The following is a 13,440-nucleotide window of genomic DNA, read 5'->3' as shown; positions in this document are numbered from 1 at the left end:
TTTTTCCAATTGTCCGGGACGTCCCCCGATTGCTATGAGTTTTCAAAGATAATTGCCAATGGCTCTGCAATCACATCAGCCAAGTCCCTCAGCACCCTCAGATACATTAGATCCAGACCCATGGACTTGTGCATGTCCAGCATATCTAAATAGTTCTTAACCTGTTCTTTCACCTCTGAGGGCTGCTCACCTCCTCCCCATACTGTGCTGCCCAATGCAGCAGTCTGGGAGCTGACCTTGTCTGAAGGCCAAGGCAAAAAAAGCATTGAGTACTTCAGCTTTTTCCACATCATCAGGTCAGCAGTATGCTTTCAGAATCTTAGTTGTGAGACCCTGGAAGGAGAGGAAATGTAATACAAAGTTAAAAAAAAATAGCTAAAAAGGCTATCGATTAATTAATAAATAAATTTACCCAGAAATATAGCTCTATTTTCTCCTCTGGTAGGAGAGTTTGTGGTACTTTGAGTTTAGGGTGGGAGATAATAGCATGCCTGCAAGGTTCTGAGAGTCTGCTCTGCAGTATAGAAATGTCTCCATGGGAACCAAAGGGGCTCGGCACTCTGTAGGAGGTATTAGGATTCCTGAAGGTCAAGTCATAAATCGTGAAGCCTGTGGGCCAAATAGAACGTATTGCACTGTAAAATATAGCCCACAACCATCACTTCCTTTAGAACCAATGTACAGCCCACAGGCAACAATAGTGGCATTACAATCAACATTGGCATGAGGATCAAGACTTGTAATGATCATAGACTGTACCACTGTGCTAAACATTTGATGCTATTCTGGGCATTTCCAGGCCCTCAGTTGAGCAAACTTTTTGTCACTGCTGGACTAAGGGTAAGAGGAGGAAAAGGTCGTTGGAAATGGGATAAGTAAAGGAAGGAGAAGAAATGAATCAGTTGTAGAGAGAGGAATATCCTATAATGAGCTCGGGCCAAAAGGCAAGAGACCATAGAAATGGCTGCAAAGCCATCTGTTACATTCAAGCTACCTGTGAAGGCTAAAGCTGTTTCCTCATTCTTCACGGTACTCCTTTCATTGTTTTGGTCACCATGCACTAAAACCCAAAGAAGTGAAATCCAAAGAGCAATAGCAGCCGTAGACATCCTTGACAGGTGAAGGCACTCATACTCTTCTTCTATTTGTTTAGTTTCTTTAATATTCTGCATTTGAAATTTTTGTTTATGCACACCACAGACACGGGAGAACTGACAGTTTAATATAAAATACTTGTTTTAATTTACTATGTAGCTTAGCTCCATTCAAAGTTACTCTTTCATGTGTAAATAATAACAAACTCCCTGTCACGCACACCATATCCAGTCCCTTCCTCACTGACTTTTTTTGGTTTTGTTGAGCCTCATAACTAGCTCCCCAGGAACCTTAATGCCAGCTGCCAGATGATTTTTCTCTTTAGGTTAATCACACACACTGAGGAGGGTAAGCATAACATTTTCCTGTTCTGCTTGCTGCAGTGGATTCCCTGGCAATATAGAGTCCATTTCAAGGTCTCTGCCCTTATATTCAAAAGTCTACATAGTTTTGAGTCATCTCTCTGAGGTACCTCTTCTCTCCCTGTGACCATGACCTTCCATGACAGTTATGTTCCAATAGAACAATGAAAAGGGGGAGGCTTGTGAGTACAAGAGATACAGACTTCTTAGGAGCTATGGAACTCATGTCTGCAAGATATAAGGATGAGCATGAAATTGGACACACACCACATCACAATCCCTGTACATTAATTGAGTCACTTCTTTTCAAGTCTGAGAAGGAAGGAAGGAAGATGTAGTGTGTGCTATTGTGGTTTTTAAGTATTTGGGAGGCATGCCGGTACTAAGGTGATGGATACTACTACTGTGACTGAAAATTGCTGTCAAGCACAGCTCTGCTTAACATAAAAGACATAAACATCCTTGACAACCATTTTCAAACACAGTTTGTTACTCCCAAATAGGATTTAAGATTGCCAAGAAATTTGTGCGTTTGGGGTTCATAAACTTTTTTTAAAATATGTAGCAAAAAGTGCACATAGCTATTTCAAAAGTCATACAATTCCTTACAACTTATTTCAGGATTAATATTGACCTTATTTAGGTGCTATGAAATACAGGAATAGTCATGCAACATCTTGCTCTATATAACATTCCTTTTTAATCTTATTAAATTAGCACCATTAATAGTGCATGTAAAATTATATTTATATTCAAAAACACGTTTAAACTCATGCTACTTAGTATTTTGATTGCCATATCTATAGCTTAATACACTTAACTTTTTCCATTACTTGAATTCAGACTTTGCTGTTTGTTGTAATTACTAATAAAGTAGAACTTTGCTAATTCACACGAATGACTTGGAGATATGAACTACTGAATTTTTGAGGATTAAAAAGGAGGCAAATAAATACAATTAATGCTTGAGATACACAATAATTTGTTCATTTAGCAAATGTAGCTTAGTTTTAATTATTTAAGATATAACTCTTTAGAAAACTAGTAAGTGTTCTATAGCATACATCCATATTCATAGAGGCAATGAAGCTGTAGTAATATGGGGCCTCACTACAGCTCTCTGATCCCAATTAAGCAAGGTACTCATACATGCCTCATTTTCAAGTGTTTTAATTTTGGCATGTGCTTAAGTACCTTGCTGAATTAGGGCCTCTATTAAATATTTTCAGAAAAGTAGGCATGATTTTTCTGTGTAAGTTATTGAAGTGCACATTGAAGAGATTCAACTCAACTTTGTACTTGCATAGTACCTTTAGGCTGAGGATTTATTATGAATATAGTGAACAAAAATATTGAAGCTTGACAACAATCCTATTTTACTAGTGGTAATATACCTATTTTGTGGATGATTAAACTGAGGTATTTATCTGACAAGTGAGTTCCTCTGAGCTACAGAAGAGGTTTGTGTTAGATAGGGGTAGAACCTCACAGACTTGTCTTTCAAGCCCCCATTCCTGTCCTTGGACAATTTTTCCAGGATATTATGCACATCGTGATATTCGTCCATATTTTAAATAAAACCACAAAAACCCCTCCCCAAGCTATAAATAAATCCATATAATTTTGTCAGACGTAAATAATTGCAATACAGAACATAATTGGGTTCATATATTCCCCAAAATAATCAGTGTAATTATAACACCATGTAATTATAACTCCTTTAGCTTTTATTTCAACAGTAATGGAAATGACATTAATGATGAAGTCTAGGGTTTTTTAGTGGGGCAAAAGGCTTCTGTTATAATTTAAAAAGGCAAAGCCATTAACATTTTTTAAAGTAAATATTAAGGAAAATGTGACCACTAAGTGTTATTTCCTAATTTATTAGCGACACAAGCTGGGTGAGGCAATATCTTTTATTGGACTTGTGATAGAGACAAGCTCTTCTACAGGTCTGGGAAATGTACTCAGTGTTACAGCCAAATACAAGAAAAAAGAAAAGGAGTACTTATGGCACCTTAGAGACTAACAAATTTATTTGAGCGTAAGCTTTCGTGAGCATATCTGATGAAGTGAGCTGTAGCTCATGAAAGCGTATGCTCAAATACATTGGTTAGTCTCTAAGGTGCCACAAGTCCTCCTTTTCTTTTTGCGGTCACAGACTAACACAGGCTGCTACTCTGAAACCAGCTAAATAGAAGGTGGAACAGTGTGTTTTACATAAGTAGTTAACAGACACTTCAAGTGGCCCATTAATACCTCTTTAGTCATAAGAGTGGAGGAGAAAAGCTGGGAGGGGAAGTTAGTAGGTTACAGAGTGTTGTAGTAACCCATAAATCCAGTGTCTCTATTCAGCCCATGATTTTTAGTGTCTAGAAAAGTTATGAATCTAGGCTCATTGCTTGAAGACGTTGTGCAGATTTCCCTTCAGGATGAGAACCGAGAGATCAGATATGGAGTGATCGCCTTGTGAAAATGTTCACTCACAGGTGATCATTTTTCTGTCTGAGCTCATTTGAGAGCATAGTGATTGTCTGGTTCCACCCACATAGTTGTTGGAACATTTTGTGCACTGGATGAGGCATACCACATGTGATAGACATGTGTAGGACCCATGGATCTTGAAAGGTGTGTTGTGGAAAGTGTTGATCATTGTAACAGTAGAGATATATCTACAGGTTTTGCATCTGTTTTTCTGGCAGAGTCTGGTGCAGCTTTGAGTTGGTGTGTCCTGGTTACTGTTGGGAGCTTGCTTCTGATGATGAGGCTGGGGATTGTTTGAAGGCCAGAAGAGGGGGTTCAGGAAAGATTATTTTTCAGGATGGGGTACCCACCAAGTATGGGTTGTAATGGTTTGATACCCCATTTGATACCCCAACTAAGGGTGTGCAGTCATAGGGGTTTTTATTTCTGTATTGCAGCAGGTTCCCTTGGTGGATATAGGTGGCCTGTTCCATGATGCGGTCTACTTCTCTGGTGGAGTGTTGTTGTTTTGTGCGTGTGGTTTTGAGTATGTTAAAGTGTATATATCCCAGACTTTCTCCTCATAGCATATTCTGTGGTATCTGAGTGCCTGGCTGTAGATAACACATTTCTTAGTGTGTTTGGGCTGGTTACTGGATCTGTGAAGGTAGGTGTGATGATCCATGGGTTTCTTGTGTATAGTTGTCTGTAGGGTTCCACAGTTGAAGCTGATTGTGGTGCCTAGGAAGTTCATGCTAGTGTGGGAGTGTTATGGAGAGAGTTTAATGGATGAGTGGTGGTGGTTGAAGTTATGGTGGAAATCTGTGAGGGAGTATAGATTGTATGTCCAGGGGATAAAATTAACATTGATCCATCTCAGGTAGATCATTGGTTTTGTGGTGCATTTGTCCAGAAATTCGTCTTCAAGGTGACCCATGAAGATGTTGACATATTGAGGAGATATCCTAGTATGCATGGCTGTTCCCATGGTTGGGGCTACATGTTTGTTGTTAAAAGTAAAAATTGTTATGGATGAGGATGAAAAGGATGAGTTTGGCAATGTCTGGGGTGAATATCTGAGTGTTGTCCATTATCTTGTAAACATTTGAGGCAGGCAATGATGCTATCTTTGTGAGGGATGTTGGTGTATAAGGAAGTGACCATTTCCCAATTTGTTGTCATTTCCCAAAGTTAAATGGGATTTAATATGTGGTAAAGTGAGATCAGACAGTACTAACCAGCCCTAGTGTTATTTCCATTCTCCTTGTGCAAGGTGGACACAAACAGAATTCTTTTTCAAGAATTCTATTACTGCAGATAGATGAACGCTGCCAAAGGAAAGTAAGAAGCCTTGGATAATGCTGTGGCATCAGCAACCTCTGTAGCTAACTAACTAAATTTGTTAGTCTCTAAGGTGTCACAAGTACTCCTTGTTTTTTTTGCTGATACAGAGTAACACGGCTACCACTCTGAAACCTGTGTAGCTGAAGTCATCTGAAGAATGTGAGAGCTTGAGGCCAAGTTGCAAGGCCCACGCTTTTCCTGAAAAGGTAAACCAGCCATCCACAAGAGGAGAAAGATGTCACTAGTTCGTATGTTTTGTTTTGTTTTTCTTTTTTTCAGAAATGGGAGCTCTGGGAGGGGACCCTAGTCTGAGAAATGGGAGCCATAGGCCAACTATAGGATGTGATCCTGGCAGCTACTGAGCATGTGCAATTCCCATTTAAGTCAATAGGAGTTAGTTGCCAGTGCTCAGCAGTGCTTGAATTAGGTGTACAGTCTGCATGTCTGTATTCACTGGCATGAAGACAGGCTTGTTTGGAAAGAAAGGAGCATTGCTGTGATTGGTGTCATTGCTTTTGTTCTTTTTTCAAGATTTCTGTGGATTTGTTAATAGTGATAAGACAGGCGATAAAGGAGATCATTTCATTTGTATAAAAAGAGACCAGTTCAAGGGCTAGATGAAATGCATTTCTCAAAGGAAACCTTTTCATAGTCCGCAAAAAGAAAAGGAGTACTTTCTTTGTAGCTCACGAAAGCTTATGCTCAAATAAATGTTAGTCTCTAAGGTGCCACAAGTACTCCTTTTCTTTTTGCGGATACAGACTAACACGGCTGCTACTCTGAAACCTTTCATAGTCATGCATCTTAGACTAGAGTGTCACTAGTACTTGTCAGTGAAGGAGGCACTGTCAATAGGAGTATGCTGTTCACTGAGAGAACAATGGAAAGGTGGCAGAGGCATTTGTGTATGTTTTGAAAAATAAAACTGTTTGCTGGCATTAGGTGAAAAAAATCATACAGATTTATAGTAATTCTTAACAGAAAGTTTATGATGCAGAAAATTTGGTGTTAAGTGTTTGACATTTTCTTGGCATTATATCTATTCTCAGAAAAGAAATATAAATGCTGAATTGAATGTGAATATTCAACCCAACCCCACCACACACACACAATAACCTTGTGATCACCCCACAACTCCTTTGTGGGTCAGGACCCCTACAATTATAACATCGTGAAATTTGAGATTTAAATAGTGGAAATCATAAAATGTTATGATTTTTTTTTAAAACCCCATGACCGTGAAATTGACCAAAATGGACTGAATTTGGTAGGGCCCTATCTATAGGGGAAATTACCAGAATTTGCCTTTTATCTGGGGAAAAAATGTAATAAAATAGGTACCATCTACTATTTAATATTTTCCATTTTCCACTTGCATTTAGCTTAAGTTAATATGCTTACATTTTCTAAATCCACGGTTTAATATTGAGGAATATCTGGTGAACAGTAATATACATATTGAAAATCAAAAGCCCCTTGTCTCTGATTATATTAGCTATTGTTCATATTAAAAGTGGCTGGATAGTATTCAGTAAGCAAATATTCATTGACTTTTGCAATTTTTAACCAATATTATTTGACTAATGTGTTTTTTCCAGTAGTCAACCAGCTCCATCGTTGGTCAGACTATTTATCAAATGTAATATTTATTGCATGATGGTAATATTAAACTATAGCTAATTCAGTGAATACTAATTTTGATATTTGACCAGATTTAGTTCAAAACATTATGTTTCAGTTTTCCTCAGATCAGTCTTATGCAGTGTTAGGACTAAAGCAATGTTTTGACGAGAGCATTATGACCCTCCTGTATAGTACAGGAGACGTACACAATCTTTGTTAAAAATCTTAACTTGAAGTTCTTGTATAATTTACAGTAATTAGTCCCACAAGGTACTGTGGTTGGATTTGACTCCAACAAATATCTCCATTCTATTAAAGGTATTTCTAATAAACAGCATAAGAGTCTGGTCTCATGCTGGCAGCATGTTGTGCTGCTAATGTGCTGCAAAGAATATGTATAACTCTCTGTCTCTGTTGGCATGAGCTAATGTGGCTCCTCTTCTAGTTAAGCTAGCAGAGCACCCACTGGGGAGTGCTTGAGCTCAGCTATTAGTCTCATCTCTGTTCTCTGTAAACTAACTGATACATTAGCATGCATGTTTTGTTTTTTTTAAGTGAGGTTTGGACGGTAGCCTTCACTGGGTTATGTTTATGTGAAAACTAAAAGACAGGAAATTCTAGGAGTCCTTTCTAGGCTGCAAGAGATTGGGTACTGGTGGGAATGTGCTTAAAAGGATATCCTGTGACGACTTCTGATCCAGTGACTACAGAAACCCCTCCAGCTCCAGTGGATCTTCACAGGGAGAAATATTTAATGGCTTAGGAGGATGTCTAATTTGCCTGTTTGCTCTCCAGAGAAAGTGTTTCAAAATTGTCAAAAAAGGTGCTGGAGAAAAAAATGTGAGAGTTGAAATACTCCAAGATATAAGTAGATTCATAGAAACTAACTGCCCTACTCCATTAGGAGCCCCTGCCAAATCCACCCCTCTTTGTATCCCTTCCTAAAATAGGTAATGGGAGGTAGTCACTGGAAAGATCTAATGGGGAACGATTTCATTAAAAAAAAAAAACCAAACCGTAATATACATTCTAGATTGTTTTATATGGCACATATAAGGTAGATTGGCAGATCAGTTAATGATGTCCTTTATGTTGCTGAGGATCATGCTTGGAAATGAATGTAGAACTTAAAATATATACCTGTATTAATTACCCACCATGCACCATTAACTGATAACTTTTTTTGGAAGGCTGCCCGTATCTGTTTAAAGGGTTTGGGTCTTCCAGGGGAGGACATTGATTTTTAGTACCATTATCTAGTTCTTAGCAACACCTTTTTTTTTTTTTTTGGCAACGGAGAGATAAAATATGCCATTTATGTCCAGACCCGTCAAAATGTTTCCCATATTTCATATAGAGACTTCAACGATTGGATGAAGACGTGCACTTTGCACCAAATGCCAAAAAATTAAACCCACTTTTCAATTACCTTTCAGGCATATCTCCAGCCTGAAAGAGGAAGGACAAAGTTTTTGGTTAAAGCACAGAACTGGGTTATATTTCTCACAGTTTTTCTTGAATGTGATATCCTGGCTTCCACTCGTGCTACCTAAGCTACACACTCCCGGTAGAGGGAGGTCCACTTGGAGTGAGGAGGCAATGTGCGTGCACACAAACTTTGGTCCAACAGGAGGCCTAACTTACCACGTCTCCTTGGCAGTCTGCGCTGGCCAGAATTTAATGGTGCTTCCACTTGAGGGAGTGCCCCCCAATGAGGGAGGGGGTAGTTCTGCTTTAAACTCTCCTTTGGGGATAAATACTCCATGAACTCAGGAATGAGAAGGGTATAAATGGCACTCCCTGGTGCACCTGGGCTCGATGAGTCAAGCCCAGGAGCACTTCATCTTGCTGGGCTGATGTGAGGCTTGATTCGTTAATCTCTGTAAAGTGCTTTGAGGATTTCAAATGGAAGGTGCTATATATATGCAAAGGATTATTAGAGTCTCTACCATGCAGTCTTTGAGATGTATAATATACATTCTGTAGTATAGCAAGTACTCTCTAGGCATGGGTGTGAAATGCAGTGTTTAAAGCAGAGGTGGATAAACTATGGCCTGGGGGCCACATCCGGCTCTCCCAGATGTTTTAATCTGGCCTTTGAGCTCCCAGCGGGAAGTGGGTTCTAGGGCTTGCCCTGCTCCAGCACTCCAGCTGGAGAGTAGGATCGGGGTATTGCCCCCCTCTGCATGGCTCCTGGAAGCAGCGGCACATCCTCACTCCAGCTCCTACTCGTAGGGGCAGCCAGGGGGCTCTGCACGCTGCCCCCACCCCAAGCGCCACCCCTGCAGCTCCCATTGGCTGGGACACGCAGCTAATGGGAGCTGCAGGGGCAGCGCCTGTGTGCAGGGCAGCACACAGTCGCCTGGCCACGCCTCTGCATAGGAGCCAGAGGGGGAACATGCTGCTGTTTCTGGGAGCTGCTTGAGGTAAGCGCCGCCTGGAGCCTGCCCCCTGACCCCCTCCCGTGCCCCTTCCCAGCCCTGATCCCCCTCCTGCCCTCCGAACCCCTTGGTCCCAGCCCAGAGCACCCTCCTGCACTCCCAACTCCTCATCCCCAGCCCGCACCCCCAGCTGGAACCCTCAACCCCCAATTTCATGAGCATTTGAGGCCCGCCATACAATTTCCATACCCAGATGTGGCCCTTGGGCCAAAAAGTTTGCCCACCCCTGGTTTAAAGGGAATTAGAACAGATGGTTCTAATGTAAAATGAAGTAGAAACCACAGCAGTAGATGATGTAGAGGAAGCTTTGTTAGAAATCAGAAATGCCAGTTTTTAGAGCATTGACATGGGACACATATTAGGTTGAGAGAGTTCTACCTGTTGGAAGAAGTAGAGTTGATGTCTTGGGATTTATCTGGGATTGTTTCAGGTTAGATGTTTTGGCTTAATCCTGAACTAGTCAAACGCTGACTGAGGGCCTCCTCCATCTACTCTTTCCTTTAGTACAATTAGCGAACACTTTTTATAAATGACAATCACAAAGTGCACCCAGGGTAAGAGATTTAGGTCCTTGGTAGGCTGGATAATCTTCCTAGATTGAAACAGATTCTAGGTTCTGAATGCCATTTCCAATAAATCCAAACATTTTCCTTGCAGTAGTTTTGGATGCTGCCTCTCCGTCAAGTGAATAGTCATAATCTTCACATCCATGTTTGAAATAGGCATTAAATTCATGATTGGACAAATCATAGTTTACATACATTTTTACATTAATAAATTCATTTTTAGTATTCTTTGGGCAAAATATGGAGTAGCCACCACTCTTGTGATATGCAAGATCTTGGGTCAGAAAAACACACACACAAATCATAATGGAACCGTTAGTCTGTTAAATCTCCAAATGAGACATGAATTTCATATAAAATTAGGACTCCGGTTGTTTTTAAATATGCAGCCATAGTACATATAATGTGTCGTTCATTTGTCTGTTACGCGTAATACTAGTTATGCGTAATACTAATATCCGTAATATAGTCACGTAAAAGGCTTGTGCGGGGTTTTTTAATGCTTTGAAATGCAGCTAGTGTTCTTCCTCCTTTTATCCTTTCATTTGAACATCCAGCAATAGTGCTTGCCTGCACAGGTGCATACTTTCAAAGCACCATTCTCATTTGTCTTTATCACTTGGTCCATGAAACACAGAGGCTGTTTGCAGGTTACAGTTAACACTTTTGGTCCCTATTGGCGTCACGCTGAGAACATAGTCTACTATGAGAGCAGCAGATTAATCTTTTTTATTTCTCAATGACCTTGAATTCATTTAAGCTTTGTGGAAAGCTGGTTTCCTCAGGTAAACCAGGCAAACTCAATTATGGATGAGAGTAGCTCAGTAAAATGTATCCCCCCAATTCTATAATAGTGTTTCCTTAAAAATTCCCTTTCCTTGCCATTTTTGTGGAAATTATGGGCTAGGAGTTTGTCACCAATTGTAAAAAGGAGTAAATATTAGAAAATGTGATATATTTTTAATATAGTGTCAGGTAGAGGAGTTACTTAGGAAGACCATCCTTGCAATGTCCCTCGCTGACCAGTAGAGGATAGAGGGTTGGAATGATCCAGAACATCTATTCAAGAAAAAATGGATGTTGCATGGAGTTGGGTAAGAATTTTAATAGAAACTTTTTAAAGTAGCAAAAGAAGCTGAGAGGATTTCTGGTTAATGCAGGCTATAGTTTGTCAGCATATGCACAAGACGTGAGGCAATTTTAATTTGTAAAATAAATAAATTTAACATGTATTAACTACATTTTGTGTCATGATAGCCAAGTTGGCTGGTATTGTGGGTGCTGCCAAGGCCTGATTATTTTTCCTAATTTGTTTCCTCCAAATTCCTGCAGCAGATTATTAGTGCTTGTTGATGTGTTACATTAGCATCTCTCTCTGCCTCTCTTGGCCTAGGTATCTGTGCTCCAACACGCTAATTGGGAATAATATGTGTTGTGGTTAAATGTACTTTAGCTCAATTTGTATAAATTGGGACTCACTGTTCCAAGGTGAACTCCACAGGCCCATGGAATGAGGATTACAATGCAGTTTATGAATACAAAAATATCAGACCAACTAAGTTTGGTGCAACTGGAAATTTTATAATGCCTGCCACTGATTGGTGGCCGGGGGGAAAGCGGAGACACTGAATTCAGAATACCGTTTGGCATAAGGAAAGTGTATTGGGATGGGAGCTAGTAGACAGTGGGTTTTCTTCCATGGATAGGTGTTAATATTTTTGAGAAGTTCACAACTCTTTCATAGACCAAGGCCTCATTTTCCTGCCTTAAGCCTTCTATGGCAAGTATGGTTCCATTATTTTATAAATAGAGTAACTGAGATTTTACCTAAGTTTATTTCAGGCAGAGCAGGGAATAGAATCCCAAGTCTTTGATTTGACAGACACAAGCCTCCTCCACTGAAGCATGTTGCCTTTCAGATTGACTGTGCTAAATGTATGTGCTGTTATGCTTTCTGTATTCATCAACCAACACACTGCTCCCAGCGTTAGCAGAAGAACCCAGGAATCCTGATACCTAACATTCCACTTCTGGCTCACAAATAGTTGTGTAATCCCTGTGTCCTCCTGTTGATGTTATTGAGGTAAGTGGATCTCAAGGTCCTGAATTCAAACCCTTTGGATGACCCATGAAAGAAAAAAGTGGGTGATTATGTAATTAAAGTCGTCATTGCAGTGCATACACACACAAGGAGCCAGCTATAGGGTTTCATGGCCAACCTTAATTCTGGCATTTCCTGACTTTTGAGTACTTGACTTTGCAACTTAATATTCTTGTAACATAATTTTGTGTACGTAATACAACATATCTATGGCATTCCCTCTTCAAATTAGTATTTTCACAGGGACAGGAAATCTCAGGGCATTTCTAATGAGCTGCACAGCATTTAACATCAGTTTGAATTCTGCCTGCCTCAGTGAGAATTAAAAGTTGTTCCGATGTAATGAATGTTGGCCCCTCTATGAGATTAATTTGGTGCATTTCAGCTCCTGCTCCAACATCATAAATTCAGCACCATGGTATGCACTAAGTGGCAGACTCGGCAGAGGCCAAGTTTTGTATGGACAATGGAGAGCGAACTACCCTTGTTGTCACTAGAGGAAGACTCTCCTCCTCCCCAGATCAGGGTTGAGGCATGCTGGCAGGGAAATGTGTCTGTACATGTAAAACAAATGACACTAACTAAAATAAAATGGAAATGGTACAGTAAATCTAGACAATGAAGCTCTGCAACTCATTTTAAGCAGAATTTAATTTGAAACCATAGTGTATTAAATTACATTCTTTGTTTAAAATTTTGCACTTTGTCCCTTCCCCTGCCAAATATAATTTTCTCTGGAATAGAGTGGAAATAGCCAAGAGGCTTCCTAGATTGGCTTTAATGCCACCCTTTGAATACATTTTTCAGAATTATAAAGGGGAGAAGTTCAGGGACAATGTACTAAGTTTTAGACCTGAAACTGGTTCTAAATAGGTGCTGAGGTCTACCAGTGCATGTAAGCTTGGAAGATTGGGGAGTAGACTTGCAACTTATTTAGCATTTAACATTTAATATACTTGCATAAACAGATGTCAGTATGTTCTTCAAAATAGCCACATGACTGCTTTTTCTGCAGTGGGGGAGAAGTCTTTCATCAAAATCTTTATACAAGCTGTCTAAGAAACAGCATAAACATCATCATAAAATAAGAGAGTGAGTCATAAAATTAGTCCAAATAATGTAAATAAACTTAGCAAAGAGCCCTACTCTGAAAAGAATGATTTGGTTTGAGTTTCATGTACTTGGACAAAAACATTTTTAAAATCGTTGGCGTTTCCCCCCTCAGTTTTCTCTCTGTCCTCCCACGCTGTGACAGCTGCTGCTCAGCATTTTTCTTCCTCTTCATGCCCTTATGAGCAATGTTTTTGACAATTCATGTTGGGCTTGAGTTGAAACCAGTTGGTGCTCGTGCATATCATTACATCTGACAAGGGGTGAAACCAGTAACGCAACTGATTTGCACTGGAGCTCTGGTCATCTTAAGTATTTCTCACAAGTTTAGTCTT

General features: G+C 39.9%; 1 protein-coding gene across 17 annotated transcripts in view; it reads left to right on the top strand.

Moving 5' to 3' along the window:
* Positions 1-13,440, top strand: part of ATP2B2 (ATPase plasma membrane Ca2+ transporting 2) — a 748,369-nt gene that overhangs the window by 321,254 nt on the left and 413,675 nt on the right. Inside the window, exon 1 of one of the 17 annotated variants that reach the window (XM_075130561.1) lies at positions 5,449-5,470. The exons of the other annotated variants lie outside the window; for them this stretch is intronic. The gene's annotated coding sequence lies outside the window, so the exon portion shown is untranslated. Of the gene's footprint in view, positions 1-5,448; positions 5,471-13,440 lie in introns of those variants that run through there. 17 annotated transcript variants of the gene reach the window in all.

The sequence above is a fragment of the Caretta caretta genome, chromosome 7 (assembly GCF_965140235.1).
Source record: "Caretta caretta isolate rCarCar2 chromosome 7, rCarCar1.hap1, whole genome shotgun sequence".
Classification (NCBI taxonomy): Eukaryota; Metazoa; Chordata; order Testudines; family Cheloniidae; genus Caretta; species Caretta caretta.
Note: the sequence above shows the minus strand (reverse complement) of the source record. Positions and strands in the feature narration are given on the sequence as shown.